The 17507-nt window shown below is 37.0% G+C and overlaps 1 protein-coding gene across 16 annotated transcripts in view; it reads left to right on the forward strand.

Moving 5' to 3' along the window:
- Nucleotides 1-17507, forward strand: part of LOC127687708 (uncharacterized) — a 472408-nt gene that overhangs the window by 413805 nt on the left and 41096 nt on the right. The window lies entirely within an intron of this gene.

Below are 17507 nucleotides of genomic sequence, written 5' to 3' on the forward strand. Positions count from 1 at the left end.
TCTCTGAGTTTGAGGCCAGCCTGATTCACATAGGGAGTTTCATGACAGCCATGGCTATATAAAGAGACCCTGTCTCAAAAACCAAAACAAATAAAAAAAAAACCCTACTATATCTCTTGTTATAAAATGACAGTTGAATAGAATTAAAATCCAAGTTAAGCAACCCTTAAACTTTTAGGCCACTAGACTTTGGTCAAGACTTAGATTGAAAACGTTCATTCTTTATATTTATTTTAAATGGCATCTTTACTGAATATTATGCCATGTATATATAATGATATGCCCAACTATTTTTAATTTTATGATTTTATTATAGTACATGATTTGTATGATAAAATATTGCAAATAAAATTTAAAAATTATATAATAAGATTAACCAGACACAGTGTTTATAAACTTCAGCGAACTATACAGTTAAAGAAATGTAAGGAAAATAATAAAGGAATGGATACTAAATACTCTTGGGGGCCAGGATTTAATTTTTTTCCTTTTTTTTTAAAATTTAAAACAGGGTCTAACTATCCTTAGGTGGCTGGTCTGGAACACATAGACATCATCAGCCTTTGTCTGCCTCTGTCTCTGTGTCTCAAGGGCTAGAATTAAAGGCATATACCATTAAATCTGGCACTTTATTGTATTTGTGTCTGGCTGTTTAGTATTGTCACTTTACCTGTCCCCTCTGGATACCTGGATTGTGTCAGATTGCATAAGACATTTTTTGGGAAAGATTTATTTTTGGTTATGTCTATGTACACCACATGGGTGCAGATGTCTTACATGCCAAAAAAGATGGTGTCAGATTCTCTGGAACTGGAGTTACAGACTGTTGTGAACAACCTTGAAATGGGTGCTGGGAACAGAACCCAGGTTCTTTGGGAGAACACCAAATGTCTCATGCCACTTTAATAATGAAATAATTTGTTTGTAAACTGATTCAATTTTTTAATGCGCATGTTTGCAAGTTGAAGCTTGATCTTTAGTATCCATATTAAGTGCACCTAACAACACTTATCTGAGTTTTGAATTGTGGTAATTTTTGGATCTTCCTTAGTCTGGATGGCATGATGGCTTCAGAAAGAAAAGAAGCTTTACTTTGTCTTTCCACATTAAAGTATTTTCTGCTGAATTTTGCCTTTTATTTTTCTACCTCCTTAATCTGGGATAGTCTTTATTAGAATGGGGTAGATTAGTTTTGTGCAAAGCTGTCTTATTAGTTAGCTGGGTGTTTTATATTGACTAGAATAAAGAGAAGAAATAAATTTGCTGGAGAAATGGTTTAGTGGTTAAGAGCACTTGTTACTCTTGCAGAGAACCTGGTTTTGGTTCCCAGCACCTACATAGGATATAACAATTGTGTGACTCCAATTTCAGAGGATCTGATATCCTCTTCTGCCCTCTATGGGCAATGCAGGCTTTTGGTGAACAGACACAAAAGCAGGCAAAACACCCAATACACATACCCTTCCTCCCCCTTCTTCCCCACCCTCCCCCAAAAAAGAAAAAAACAATTCCAAGAGAATAGGTTACAAAGTACAACAATATATTGATTTTTTTCCCCACTGAAAAAAAGCAGTACTACCTAGAGCAATGACTATAAGTCCAGGACTGGAAATATTTAGAACACCTTGTCATAGTAAAAGCAAGCAAATAATTAACCATCACTGTACTGGTAGCTTGAAAGACTTCATATTGGGCAGATTATACTGAGACAATATGGGCAGATAAAAGAATAATTCCTGGGATTTGAAGCACAATGACTTATTATTAACATAACAATAAAGTTATTAACAGCACAACACCCTTAGACATCTTAAGATGTTTTAGAATCAAGTTATCTGAGGGCATAGTAAAGAACCAAGTGTTTCGGTGTACGTGTTTATGTACATGTATGTATAGGCAGATTTCAGTGTCAGGTTAAATATCTTCATCTGTCACTTAATACTTTATTTAGCACACCCCCAACCCCACTTAAAAAAGAAAAAAAAAAAAAAGAAGACAATGTCTCACTTAGTAGCCCTAACTGTCCTGAACTCAGTATGTTCAAGCACCATTTGGCTTTGAACTCAGAGATAGATCCACTTTTCTAGGCCTCCTGAGGGTTAGCATTAAAGGTGCAATCCACCTATGCTTAGTTCATTTTACTTTTTAACTGTTTATTATTTTTACTTTTTATTCTGTATGTGTGGGTGTTTTGCCTGCTTGTGTGCCTCTATGAACTACTCCTCTGCCTCCTGCCTAAGAGCCAGAAAAAAGGTATCCTCTGGATTAAATTATAGTTGTAAGCAGCCATGTGTTGGGATTCAAACTAGGTTCCCTGATAGAGTAGCCAGTACTCCTAATTCTAATTTTCTCTCCCACTTTCTTCTTTTGTTGATTCTTTTCCTCTTCCTCCTTTTTTTGGAGGAGGCAGGAATTCTCTGTAGCCCCTACTGACCTGGACCTTCATTTCTTTGTTGTAAACCAGCCTAGTCTTGAACTCAAGAGACCCAACTGCCTCAGTGAACCAAGTGCTGGGATTAAAGGCAGGTACCACTATATCCAGCTTTTAAAATTTTTTTCTACTATTTTTTTTTATTTTTAAGATGGTATTTTCCACTTAACCTGGAACTTGATGCTTATGATTAGCTAGAAAAGCTGCCCAGCAACTACAGGGATTCTACTGTTTCTATTTGTACAGAGATTGCAGGAGTATAGTGCCACACCCGGGTGTTACATTGAGTGCTGGGATTCTGAACTAAGATCGGAATCATTTAGTAGTCTGAAGCATCACATTGCTTTCAGATGTTGCATTTACCTGAAATAAACCTCAATATGTGAAAGTTAATGGACAATTCCAGAGTAGACTATTTTTGAGTTTTAAATTGTATACCTTTCTGAATATTAGGATGAACTCCCAAATTGTCCCGTTCTACTTACCCATAATACAAACCATCCTTTTATTTGGTGTATTCATACTGTAGCCTGGAGTCACTTAAGTTGTAATGCTTCCTTATCCCTGTGTTCAAATAACCCTTTACTAAGAGCTGCGATGCTGGCAACTCATAAAGAAGACCTGCCAAGTACTTCATTTGAGCAAAAAGTTTGTATGTTTGTTTTTTATATAAGTACGCTGTAGCTGTCTTCAGACACACCAGAAAGGGGCATTGGATCCCATAACAGATGGTTGTGAGCCACAGTGGTTGCTGGGAATTGAACTCAGGACCTCTGCAAGAGCAGTCAGTGCTCTTAACCTCTGAGCCATTTCTCTAGCCCTGTTTTTTTTTTTTTTTTGTTTTTTGTTTTTTGTTTTTTGTTTTTTGTTTTGCTCGCTCTCTCTCTTTCTTTCTTTTACATTACTAAAAAGCTGTTACTGGGTGGTGGTAAGGCAGAAGCAGACAGATTTCTGAGTTCAAGGACAGCCTGCTTTACAGGGCAAGTTCTAGGACAGACTGGGATACACAGAGAAACCCTATCTTGAAAAACAAAAAATTAGGAAAGGAAAATCATATGCTTAGGTTATTTAGATGTATGGTTAGGAATGAACTCAATTTGTGAAAGTGTGAAAAAGGAAAAGGACTCATGTAGTATGCACTTTATATTGCAAAAAAAATTCCTTTTCTAGTGGCATTCACTCACACACACACACACACACACACACACACACACACACTAATTGATTTAAGAAATTAAGAAAATATGGTGGTGATGGCGCACACCTTTAATCCCAGCACTTGGAAGGCAGAGGCAGGTGGATTTCTGAGTTCGAGGCCAGCCTGGTCTACAGAGTGAGTGCCAAGACAGCCAGGGCTATACAGAGAAACTCTGTCTTGAAAAAAACTGACCCCCCTCCAAAAAAGAAAATATTTCTTGATTGGGTTTCTTGTTATATTTGTTCTTTCTTATTAATTCCTCACATTAACAAATCTAATTTACTTTTGAATAGTGACTTGGCCCCGTCTTAAAGCATTACTGTTATTTTAGAAACCCAGTGGAGTTTTAACATTTGTTTTCCCTAGTTTTTTTTTAAATACTAATAATCATTCCCCCCCCCCCCAGAGGTAGCTACTCTAGCAACAAAAGGCTATCTGTTGCAGTTGAAGAGAAATTTACTAGTGGGATCCCCCTCCCCACCTGCAAAAATAAAAGTTTGAAAAACAGTAGTAAAATTATCTCTTTTTCCTATGTAGGCCAAGAGGGCTTGCCCTGGTTATAGTCTCAATATTTTAAGTCATAGGATCATGTAAAATTTTGACTTGCTAGCATTAAACTTCTGATATATAAAATGAAAGCTTTAGATTTAATTCCAAATTTACCAAATAATTTGAGTGCATACTTCCCAGAATAGCAACATAAAGTAAGTCAAAGAATGAACAGCATAAAATTCTTGCTAGCATAAGAGAGATAATGAGCTAGACAATTAAGTTAGAAGTTCTTTTTTTTTTTAAGATTTATTTATTATTATATGTAAGTACACTAGCTGTTTTCAAACACTCCAGAAGAGGGCGTCAGATCTCGTTACGGATGGTTGTGAGTCACCATGTGGTTGCTGGGATTTGAACTCAGGACCTTTGGAAGAGCAGTCAGTGCTCTTAACCACTGAGCCATCTCTCCAGCCCTAAGTTAGGAATTCTAACCTATTAGTGATGAGTGAGAAGATTGGTGATGTGGATGGGTTGGGGGTAGCATGTTGATTGTCTGAGGGACTAGCTTTCTAGGTGGAGAGAAGAACCAGCACAGAAGCTCTGAAGTGGGCAGAGGGACTTACATTGCCTGGGGCACATGGGGTCTTGGTATTAGTGGGGTGAATGTTGGCTTTTACTCTCTCTCTCTCTCTCTCTCTCTCTCTCTCTCTCTCTCTCCTCTTGAGGCTAAATGGTTCAATAAGGAAATAAGTAGTAGATACAAAGAACTTAAATCTTTGTGCACTAGTTTTTTAAGAGTCACAGGAACTGAAGGAGGATAGGAAAAGAGTGAGGAAAACAAAACAAAATCAAATTTGGTTGGTCTGTAAGACAAGCAAAGGAAGTTTTACATAGAGGTCAGGTAAGGTAGGGATGAGGTTGCCACTGGAGATGATTGTTACTTTGAGGGTGGCAGTTTCAGTGAAGTGGGCCAAAGCTTGGTCTGAGCTTGGGAGAATGAAAGGAAAGTGAGTATAGGAAATGAAAACAACTGTTTAAATTGTACCTCAAAGGGCAAAAGGAAGCACCTGAAGCTAGGGTGTTTCATTTTTGTTTTGGTAAAATTGCAGAATTGTTAGCATATTTAATATTGAGATTGAATTTAGTGGAGAAGGAATGGTTGACACAGGAGGGAACTGGAAGTGTTTTTGTTTTTGTTGTTGTTGTTGTTGTTTTGAGAAAATTTAAGATGGGATTCTAATCACTGCCTGTGTTGAAAGCTTTATTTAGCTATGATCAGTTCATCTGAAACAGAAAGATGGTGGTGTAGTTAGTATATGAGACTCAGGAAGATTAAATGTGTAGAATGTGGAAACCGTTTAGGACAAGAATAGAGACTTTTCATGAGAATTAGTCAATATTTGCTTTTCCCCCAAGATTTATTTTTATGGGGCTAGGGAGATGACTAAATAATTAAGAGGGCTTGCTTCTTTTGCACTCCAGCACTAGGGCCAGGCAGTTCAGAACTGTCTGTAACTCAGTCCTAAGAGATCTGGCACCTTCCTCTCTGCTCCTTGGATACCTGCATATACATGTCTTGGTCATGTACATAAATAAGAATAATACAAATACATTTTAAAATATTTATATTTTTGTGTGTTTGCCCATCCACAGGGGTCAGAATAAGGCACTTGCTGCTCTTTACTGCTGAGCCATTCTTCCTCTTTGTTAATATTTGTAAAGTCATTATTGAACACAGAATTAATTACTTAGTGATTTCTTCAGTTACTACAGCTATCACTTGGAGAGATAACTGTAAGAATTGGTTTTTAAATTGTGCAAGTTTTTTATGTATTGCTTGTGAAGTTACAATGTGATTCCTATAGCTAGTTTATTTTACTCACCCATGTAATACTCCAGAAATACTGGGTATTCATTCAAGTTAGGTAAATGAGTTCAAAACTTGTAGGTAAGTCATCTTTTCTTTCCCAAGGTGTTAGCCTCCACAGGTTCCACCTACCTAGACTATTAAAGCATATCCCAGAAAGACAAAGAGCTTTATAGTTTTAATCTGAAACAGATGATTTTTAAGGCCTTAAAGGATGTTTAGTGTTCAATATCTAGATAAAGGTTCTTATAGTGAAATTGTAACTGTGTAATAGAAAGTTGAATTCTTTATCAGTATTGAATAGAAAGAAGTAGTAGAGAAATTACAAATAAGTTGAGTTAATTATAAGCCGGGCGGTGTGGTGCACGCCTGTAATCCCATCACTCTGGGAGGCAGAGGCAGGTGGATTTCTGAGTTCGAGACCAGCCTGGTCTACAGAGTGAGTTCCAGGACAGTCAGGGCTATACAGAGAAACCCTGTCTCAAAAACCCGAAGTCCAAAAACAAAAACAATACCACCACCAACAAAAAAGTTGTAATTATAGTTGTAGGATTGATTGTAAAGCTGGAGCAGGTCACATACGTTTTGTAGAGTTGGAAACAGGAAATACTTGGGAAGTCTATCTAGAGTCTCCCTGACTTTGAATATGTGCACTCATTCCTATTTTAAACTAGGATACGGAAAATTAGGGACTGGATACTTGGCTCAGCAGTTATGAGTGCTTACTATTTCAGAGGACTGGAATTCAGTTTGCCAACACCCACATGAGTTGGCTTATAATTGCCTGTAAGTCTAGATTGAGGGGATTTGATAGTTTCTTCTAGACTCTCTGGGGACTTGCACTTATACCTCTCACTCCATTCCCATAATTAAACATCATAAAAATAAGTTTTTTTAAGAGACTGGAGAGATGGCTCAGTTGTTCAGAGCACTGGCTGTTCTTCCAGATGACTTAGCCTCATTCTCAGTACCACCTACATACAGGATAGCTCACAATTGTCTGTAAGTCTGGTCCCAAGGGATCTGACACCCTTTTCTGGGCTCCTCTGGTACCAGATAAGCATGTGTTATTCCGACATACATGCAGGCAAAACACTCTTACACATAAAAATTTTAAATGCCTTTTTTAAAACATGTAGAAAGTTAAACTCAGTATCAGTTTAGTGTATAAGCTCAGGACATATTTTAGAGAGATAGTGGTTAAAGGAGAATCAGATAGATCTTAGTGAGGTTTCTGTTGGGTTATTGGGAAAGAAGTGATAGGTCTAAGGTAGATTTGTAAAGAAGATCTAGGGTCAAAACCTCTTTAAAGAACACAGAGAATAGCCGGGCAGTGGTGGCACATGCTTATAATCCCAGCACTCCGGGAGGCAGAGGCAGGCGGATTTCTGAGTTCAAGGCCAGCCTGGTCTACAAAGTGAGTTCCAGGACAGCCAGGGCTATACAGAGAAACCCTGTCTCAAAAAAAAAACCAAATCCAAAAACAAACAAACAAACAAAAAAACCCAAAAAACAAAACAAAACAAAACAAACAAACAAACAAAAAAAAAAAACCACAGAGAGGTTGGAAACTTAAAGAGGACAATTAGAGAAGAATTGGATTTGAATCAAAGGCCAATAACTTAAAAGTAGTTAAAGATATGTGAAATGCTATTTGAGGAACCAATGGATCAGTAGATAAAGGCACTTACTTGTCACCAAGCCTTATAGAGTTTAAAGCATAGCTTGTTCAAACCTTCATGGTAGAAGGAGGGAACTAACTTCCACAAGTTGTCCTCTGACCTCTACACACTCAAAGTTGCATGTTCACAGGTGGACACAAGTAAACATAAATAATTTAAGCAAACAATCTTTAGTAAAATATAGTATTTTAAGTATACCCACAGAACTAAATTATTTTAATGAATTAATGCTTTCCAAAATACTTCATTTGTTAATAAAATAGTCAACATTTGAAAAACAGTATTTATTGTAAATGAGTTAAATGGATCCTGTAGTCTACAAAAACATTGATATAAGGGAAGGGCTGTAAGGAAGACAAAAAAATTACAATGCCAATATTAATGAGGAGACTACATTTGTAGGCAGTATTTCAGTTAACAGTGTGCTCTTTTAGATGGGAAAGAGTAGTATCTGTCTGTACAGGATATAAATAGTTCAAGTTAAAATTAAATACAAATAAAGGAAAAATTTCAAAGCAGCGTATATATCTCAATCCCCCAATGAGTTCTTACAAGTTTGTAAGTTAATCAGCACTTGAAAGGCAGAAGGAAATGGTCTACATTTCAAGGTTCAAGCTAGCCAGGAGTGTTCAGTAACATTGTCTCAAAAAATTTTATGGTTTATGTAAAGGAAAAGGGGAAAGTGAAGCACAAACATATATAAAATGTACTTTAATAAAATTATGGAAGAGAACATGCTTGAAAAGCTCAGGAACATAGACTGTAAAAAGTTTAAGTATAGAAGGAAATACTGTGAATAAAAATTTTATTAAAGAATTGTAGGAACTATAGCATTAATGTTTCTCTGTTCTATTTCTTGACTGTGGTAGACACTGTGTGTATGACCAGTTGCCTTAGATTCTTGCCACTGTGTCTTCCTCACCTTAGATTCTTGCCACTGACTTTTTTTTTTATTCTTAATGGATGTTATGCCTTCAAACTGTGTGAATCAAAGCAAATATTTTCCTCAAAAAAATTGCAGTATCAAACCAAACTTTAAGACAGTCCTTAAAGAAAGAAAGTTTTAAAATAATTTTTTTTAAAACTTAATCAGCACAAGGACCAAATAGCAAAGTGAAAATGTACCACAGGCATGAAGAGGTTTTTTTCTTTCTTTTTCTTTCTCTTTCTTTTTCTTTTGTTCTCTTCCCTCCCTCCCTCCCTCCTTACCCCCCTCTCTTTCTTATGATGCGAGCGGACAGGTTCTCACCATGTAGCCCTCACTTAGCTGAAACTTTCTGTGCAGACCAGGTTGGTCTAGATTTTTACAAATAGCTAGCTGCCTGTCTTTGCTGTGCTACAATTAAAGATGTGTGCTACCCAGCCCAACAAACCTCTTCTTTTGCCTAGGCTATCTGGCCAGCTTGCTTCTTGGACCCATATGTCTCTACTCCACACTCAGGTTTCAGATACATTTGGCTCTTGCCTGGCTTTTTTGTTGGTGTTGGGGACTTAAACATCGGTTCTCATGTTTGCGCATCAGATGCTCTTACACACTGTTTACCTATTCTACTCACAGAATTTTTAAAGAGGGGTGTGTGTGTGTGTGTGTGTGCGCCTGTCATTGTATGCCTGTGTCAGTTTTCTGTTGCTGTGAAGAAATACCATTACCATGGCAACTCTTTATAAAAAAAAGCATTTAATTGGAGCTTGATTAGTCTATTGTCATGTTGGGACGCATGTTTGCAGGCAGGCATGTAGACATAGTGTTAGGAGTTGTTGAGAGTTCTACATGTGGATTGGCAGGCAGCAGAAAGAGAAAAACACTGAGTCTTGTTTGAGCATTTGAAACTTCAAAGCCAAACCCCTAGTGACACACTCCTCTAACGAGACCACACTTATTCCAAAAAGGCCTTGGACTTAGAGCTCTTGATTTTTTGGCCAGGGTGTAAGTCAGTAAGCTTCAGTGATTCTTTTGAAGCTGGGATAAGTTACATGTGTGTGCAGGATACCTGGCTTGTTATGTGGGTGACTATGATCTGAACTTCTAGCTCTCATGATTCAGTAAACACTCCGCCCTTACAATATCAAATTGATGGGGAAATAAGTTGATATTTGTATTTTCTATTTATCAATATATGAAACAGGGTCTCATATAGCTCAGACTGACTTTCAACCCACTATGTAGCTAATGATGAACTTTAACTTAAAAAAAAAAAACACTTATTTTTTTGAGACAGGATTTCTCTGAGTTGTTCTGGCTGTCCTGGAATTTACTCAAGACCAGGCTGGCTTCTAACTCAGAGATCTACCTGTCTCTTCCTCCTGAGTGCTGGGATCAAGGGTGTGTACCACCTCACCTAGATTTTTCCCCCTGCATGTATGCCTGTGTGAGAGTGTCAGATTCTCTGGAAACTGGAACTACAGACAACCGTGTGGGTGCTGGGAATGGAACCTGGGTCCTATGGAAGAAAAACCAGTGCTCTCAAATATTGAGCCATCTAAAATATTGAGCCATCAAATATAGCTCCTTTATTGTTTTGAAACACTGAGTCTTAACTATGTAGGCTTGGCTGGCCTGGTATTTCCTTTGTTAGTCTGAGATGGCCCCAAAAAGATCAGCCTACTTATGCCTCCAGAGCACTGGGATTCAAGGTGTGTGCTGTCACATGTTGCTTTTAATTACACATTTATTTTGTGTAGGTTTGTGTGTATGTGAGCTTATGTGTACCATGGGCACATGTGTAGTGGAAATCAGTTCTCGGTTTTGAACTCAAGTCCCAAAGTTTAGCAACAAAACACCCTTACCTGCCTAGACTTCTCACTGGCTTCAGCTCCAGTGAGAGTTAAAATTATGGAGGCATCTGTTCTCTAAGTAATTTAAGACATCTTGAAATTCCTTTATTCTGTTTTTTAGCCTTTTTATTTTCTAACATTTAATTGAATGCTCAGTACTTAATTTTAATTTATGATCAGTTGAGAGGACTTAGATTGTGGGTCTTAAAAAATGTTGGAAGTTTTACCATGTTGTATCCCTGGCTGGCCTTGAACTCTGAATCTATTTGCTTCTACCTTCTAGAAGTCTGGGATAAGAGGTGTTGGTCACGATGTCTGGCTGGAGTTTGATCACTAGAAAATGTGACTCTGTCTTTTGGCTCTCAATGTTTCAATGTTTTTTTCTTTAATGAGTTTCAAAAATGTTTATATCTGCCTGACACATTTTTTGTCTAACTTTTACTTTTAACTTCTCAAAGTCACCTTTTTAGGTTTGTCTCATATAGACCCTGTAGATGGATCCATGTAGATGGATCAGGATTAGGTTTTTTTTTGTTTTTTGTTTTTTTGGGTTTTTTTTGGGGGGGGGGGTGACCCAATTTAAAATGCTTTTACTTGTTCACATAATGTGGGTTTACTTCTGTAATATTAGTCATTTTTTGTTGTTGTTGCTTGTGTTTCTGCCTGGTTTTTTATCATCTTTTAAAATTACTTTTTAATTTGCTCTCATTGTTCTTCTCATCTTACAATAATATTTTATTTCATTTTGTTTAGGATACCATCAATTTTTTAATGTTTTATTTTCCTTTAATAAAGCCAACATGTAATAAACTGCTAACATGGATAAATGTTGTCAAGCCACGACATCATCAGTTGTAATATGGATGCTGATTTCAAATAAGCTAAAATGTGAAATTGAGTGCATTTTAGAATGATGGTCCTTTGCTGTTTGTACTTGACCTGTACAGTAACCTGTTGCTACAGAAAAGCCGAAGCCTTAATACACTTCAGTCTATTATATTTATCAAGTATCTTTTCTGAGAGCGGTTGCCTGAAGGCAATATTCTCAACATTCTTAGCTTTGAAGTACTATTCATGGCTTTCAAGTGAAAGGATGTTTTGTCTGACAATATTTTAATATTTAAATTAAAAGTTAGAATTGGAGCTACACTTCTTTTTCCTTAAAACCCAACAGACTGTTCCCCTATCTATTGGCCTATAGGGTTACTATAGGGAAGTCTGGGACCAGCCTGACTTTTTTTTTTCCCCTTTGTAGGTGACCTACTTCTGCCTGGGTATTGGCAGATTTCTTTCTTTATCCTTGAAGTTCAGTAACTTTATTAGACTGTATCTCACTCTTGGTGTGATTCTCTATTACATTTTTCCTGTTAGTGGTAAGCCATCTCGATCGGTGGGTTCAGGAAAATTTCTTAGATATCTTATATGCTTTAATTTTTGGAATTCTTTCTTAAGCATTAGTTATATAATTGCCCATCTTCATTTCCGGCTCCATTTCATTATTTACTAAATGCTTCCTTTGTTCTGTTCTGATATGTTATTTTCTTGATAATCTTTACTAAGTTTGTTCTCTTCAGTATTAGGACTACTACTTATAATGTGGATTTGTTTTGTTTGTTAGTTTCATTTTGATAGTGGCTTCACCACTTCATTCAGTTTTGTTATGTATGTCTGTGAGCAGGCTTTTATTTACAAATGCTTTTAGTACTTGTAATGTCAAAAGGTGAAGCTATGTTGTTTTTGAGAAGATGGGTTCAAAACAGTTGTAGAGTAGCCATGTCAAAATCTATTCTCTGTGAACACAAAAACAAATGATTTTGATTAAGTCTTTGTGTCAGATTTTGTGTTTTGTTAATGACTTGAGATTTGGTGAAAGCTCAATCATAATTCTTTCTGAAGATATATAAACTGCTTGCACATAGTAGAATTCTGTTTGTTGTGTATGTTTCTGTGTATCAATAAAGGATGATTAATTACTTTTTACTTATGATTAATTACTTTTTACTTATAGTCATTAAAAGTCTATAAAGGTTATTTTTTATTGAGTAAGTTACCATGCAGAATAGATGAAATTCTTTGACGTTATGACTGATGTATTCTCTATCATTCATGTGTACCACAATGAAAAGTTCTTTTGCAAGAATTTCTCCAGAGTACGAATTTGTTCTTTGTGTTTGTTCTGGGTGGGGAACTGAAGATGGTGAACAATGTGCTCCTGATCTTTATTCAGACTTGAAGGCTGTAGTGGATAATGGGACTGTGACTAGTTGTTGTTAATGTGTGAGATTATTACTCTGACTTTGAATAAAAAAGGCCATTTCACTTGTTAATGGAGCAGGTCCTCTCATGAGCAAGTTTGTGTTAATTTTCTCTGTCTGTCTTCTTCCCCCTGAGGTGCAAATATACGTCTCAGAATTTCTTAAGGATTCTAAACTATTTTACTTAATTATCAATATTGTGACTGCTTCCTGTGATGTTTCTGGGTTTTTTTGTTTCTTTGTTTGTTTTGTTTTTAACCAACCATTAGCTTGTCAAACACTTATTGCCATAGATAATAGATTCCGGGGCTTTAATAAACAAAAATTCATGTTCCTTCAGAACTAGCATTCTAGGTGAAGTAAAGGAGTTAAACACAATTAATAAAATGTAGTAGAATACTAAGTGGAAAGGAAAAGTTTACATTTCCTAAGAACATGGGAGTCATAATTAAAGTTAGGGTGACATTTAAGAATGCTTGGTGAGGGAGTGAATGTGAATGTGTGAAGGGTACCACAAGTGCAGCATCTGCAACGGGGATATAGATGAGAATGTTGCAGGAAAATGATAGAGTAGCTGAACCCAGAGACAGAAGGTGGGAGTGAGATACTGGTAAATTCTGAAGGACTTTTTAAGGCCCTCACCAAGTGAGATTAGGCTTCCATATGAACAGCAACATGATTTAGGTTTATAGGGGTTTCTCTGGCTGCTAAATTGATCATAGAAACAGTAAGGTAGGCTAGGTGGAAGTGGAAGTCTTCCCAGCACTCGGGAAAGCAGAGATAGGCAGATCTCTGGGTTTGAGCTCAGCTTGGTCTGTAGAACAAGTTCTAGAACAGCCAGAGATACACACAGACACCCTGTCTCATAAAATAAACAAAACAAAATAACAGCAAGGTATTTTGGCTAGCATTTTAGTATACACATATAAGCAAATGTTTTATAACTGAAACGATACATTTACTCACAATACTATTTTTTGTTTCTGTTAGGAGAAAGGAATTCTGGTCAAATTACGGTAGATTTGTTTGATTCCACATCTTGTCAGTGACTAACACTGTCAAATAAGTTATAGCCCTGACTTAATAAGTAAAATTATGGTTCTATTTCTCCCCCCCCCCCAAAGATTCTACCGCCTACCACCCACCCAATTGCTTATGGTTTTAAAAAGTATAGTTTTTCATGGTCAGGAATAGTGTTGCAGCAGGAAAATAGATAAATCTCCTGGAGCTCTTTATAGCCTAATGGATCAGGATTCAGAGCATTTGTGCTAGAACCAGAAATTACTATCACCTTTAAAGCCTTGTCTCACCAGTCCACTTCCACCTGTTAGGCCACAATCCTCAAATTTTCACAACTTCCCAAAACAGCAACACCAGCTGGTGGCCAAATGCTCCACACGTGAACATACATGATGTTTCATATATTTTTAAACCATAATAGAGTGTATCATAGCTGGTTCAATACTGTCTTACTTGATATGCCTTGTATTGAACCTGGTATGGCCTGATGCTTAGCTTAGATTATGTTCTCCCATACACCTAGGTCTAAGAAGTAGTGGAAGATTTGCAGGGGTAGGGGCTGTTGAAATCTCTAGCTTTGGCTGTCCAGGAACTTGCTCTGTAGAACAGGCTAGCTTTGAACTCAGAGATCTGCCTGCCTCTGCTTTAAAGGCTTTTACCACCACACCTGGCTTGATTTTTTTTTAAAATAGGTTTATTGTGTGTGTATGATTATATTGCCTGGATATTTGTAAGTGTACCACCCTTGGCCAGAAAAGGTTATTGGACCTCTTAGATCTTTAGTTATAGGTGGTTGTGAGCTGCCACATAGATGCTAAGACTGAACCTGGGTCCTTTGCAAGAATACTAAGTGTTCTTAGGTGTTGAACCAGCTCTCTAGCTCTCAATGCTCTCTTTCTTTCTTTCTTTCTCTCTCTCTCTCTCTCTCTCTCTCTCTCTCTCTCTCTCTCTCCTCCCTCCTTCCGTCCCTCCCTCTCCTTCTCCCTCCTCTCTCTGTCTCCCTCCTTCCCACACTCTGTCCCTCCCTCCCTCCCTCCTCTCAAAAGAATGATTTTACATCATATGTATGAGTGTTTTGCCTACTGAGTCATTGCTCTAGCTCTCTCAACAGTGTTTTAGAATACATATATTTGAGTGTTTGCTTTGTATACAGTTTGTATTTTTATAAATATTCTATAGTTGCATGAAAATATATTACTACTTAATCATATAAGTATTTTTACTTTGTTATTCAAGGTGATATATTTCTGTATAGGTGACTGTTATTCTGACCTATGTGACTTAAGTTTTCATGTCATGCTTGTCTCAACCAAAAAATATCCAACCAAATTATTTTGGTACTCATCAATTTAATTTTTAGATAAAAACAGTACTTTTGTACTTGACCAAATCATCAATCCATGCAGTTACCGAGATTGAACCAATCTATGTATATATATAAAAGTACACATACATATGTATTAATTTGCCATTTAATTTTTTTTTGTATGTATGGTTTACCTGCATATATTTTTGTATATTGTGTGCATGCCTGGTGCACATAGAGTCTAGAAGAGGGTATCTGATCTCTGAAAATTGTAGTTACAGATGGCTATGAGCCACGATTTGGTTGCTGGAACCAAACCTAGGTACCTTCACAAGTAATAAATATTCTTAACTGCTGAGCAATCATGTATATTTTTAGGCTTGTGGTAATATTTTTAGTTTTGGGTGTTTGTGTGGACTCAGTAATTATTATTTGTGTTTCGGGTTACAAAATTCATTTTTAGCAGTACAAGAAGCAGGCCAGAGAGATGGGTCACTGGGTAAGGGTTCCTGTCCCGAAGCCTGACCACCTAAATTCAATTCGTATGGTAGAAAGGGAGAACTAAATCCTGCAAGCTGTCCTTTAACTTCCACATGTACAGTATGGTGCAGTGTACACATTCACACTATAAATGATGTAAAAAAGAAAAAAAAATTAAGAAACAAGTTCTAAGGTTCATCCACAATCTTGTCTTCATCCTAGTTTGATTTCTTTGACTTCCTTATTCTTTGTATCACACTTTGCTTTAGAATTCTGTAGTTTTGTCACTACCAGCTATGCATTGTTATGGAGAAATAAATATGAGACCAACTTGATTCTTCTGCCCACATTTTTTTTACTTGATTTCCTTCTCCTAGGTGCCCATGTTATTGCTTTAAGTTTAGTACTTCTTGCTCAAATATGTTCTATTTATTCTATATTTTTATTTTCTTGTGAATTAGTTTAGGCTGTATTTATTACAGAAAGCTTCTATATGACTTTTAAACACTGAGACATTTCTCTAGCTTCAACTTTTATAGTTAGTCATTTTTATTTTTTAAACTACATTTTAAAAGTAACCTTATACAGTATCTTATTGTCAGCATTTTGAGATACAGGTAAAGGAGGAAGTTTCCCACCGTCGACCTTAGCAGCCTAACATATTCCCAAAGAGTTTTAGGAAAATTGACTCAGGCCAAACCAGCATTTGTGAATTTGACTTGAAAAGAAGTCAGGACTAGACAGCATATTATGAAGCAGACAGAGTTTAGTAAACATTTTAATACAGGTTTAAGCATGTATTAATAGATGTCTTGTAGGTTTACAAATGGTGAGGAAAAAAGTCTTCCCTCAGGAATATTGGAAGTTAGAATATTTTTACTGTAAGCAGGGAGTCAGGGGAGGAGGGCTCACAGCAACTCTCATTAGAAACATAGTTTGGATGATGTTTGGAGCTGGCTAGTATTTTTCTTAAAAGGTGGTAGCGAAGGTATAGGCTTGTTCTTGAGATTCTTTTTTTTTGTTTTGTTTTTTTGTTTTTTTTTTTTTAATTTGGTTTTTTCAAAACAGGGTTTCCCTGTATAGCCCTGTATAGCCCTGGCTGTCCTGGAGCTCACTCTGTAGACCAGGCTGGCCTCGAACTCAGAAATCCGCCTGCCTCTGCCTCCTATAGTGCTGGGATTACAGGCGTGCGCCACCACCGCCTGGCTCTCCATGCTGTCTTAACTACCCGTCAACTCAAAGACCCTCCTTCTACTTCCTGAGGCTGTTCTTGAGATTCTAAAGAACATTGTATTTGTTAGACTATGGGAAGACAATGGATAATTAACATTTTCTACATGTATCCTAAGATAGGACAATATTTTGTGTCTTCTTTTGGTGATGAGGAAACAGCTCAGTCAGTAAATTGCCTGTTCCAAAGCTTGAGAGGATCCCAGTTTAGATTCCCTGCAGGGACTTAATGCTAGAAGGGCTGGGGGCAGCCCTGGAGCTCATTGGCTAGCCAATTTAGTCAAATCAGTGAGCTCAAAGTTCAGCGAGAGACCCTGTCACAAAACTGAAACCACCAGCTGTTGGTCCTTGCCTTCCAGACTCAAGCACTTATATGCACACATCTTATTTTTCTGTTTTATAATACCACTATAGGTTTTATCCTACTTTATGGATAAGAAAATGAAGCATGGGAAAAAAAATGAGATGACTAAATTTGGCAAGACTAAGGAGAATTGAAATGCAGACTTAGTCCTGACATATAATACCATATAATGTATATGGTCTTCTTTTCTCAGGAATTCCTGCTGCATCAGATTTCAGCAGAGAAGTATGCTGATGATGTTGTATTTAAGCACAAGCTACAACATACAAAGGGCATCAGGATATGTCTAGATAAACTCATCAGGATATGTTTAGAATATAAGAGTCATTTAAGTCTGTATGGAGAGAGAAAGAATGAGAATTTAGATGACTTTAACAACAGAACAGCTTTATTTAACCTGAGAATGA

Source organism: Apodemus sylvaticus, chromosome 6, assembly GCF_947179515.1.
Source record: "Apodemus sylvaticus chromosome 6, mApoSyl1.1, whole genome shotgun sequence".
NCBI lineage: Eukaryota > Metazoa > Chordata > Mammalia > Rodentia > Muridae > Apodemus > Apodemus sylvaticus.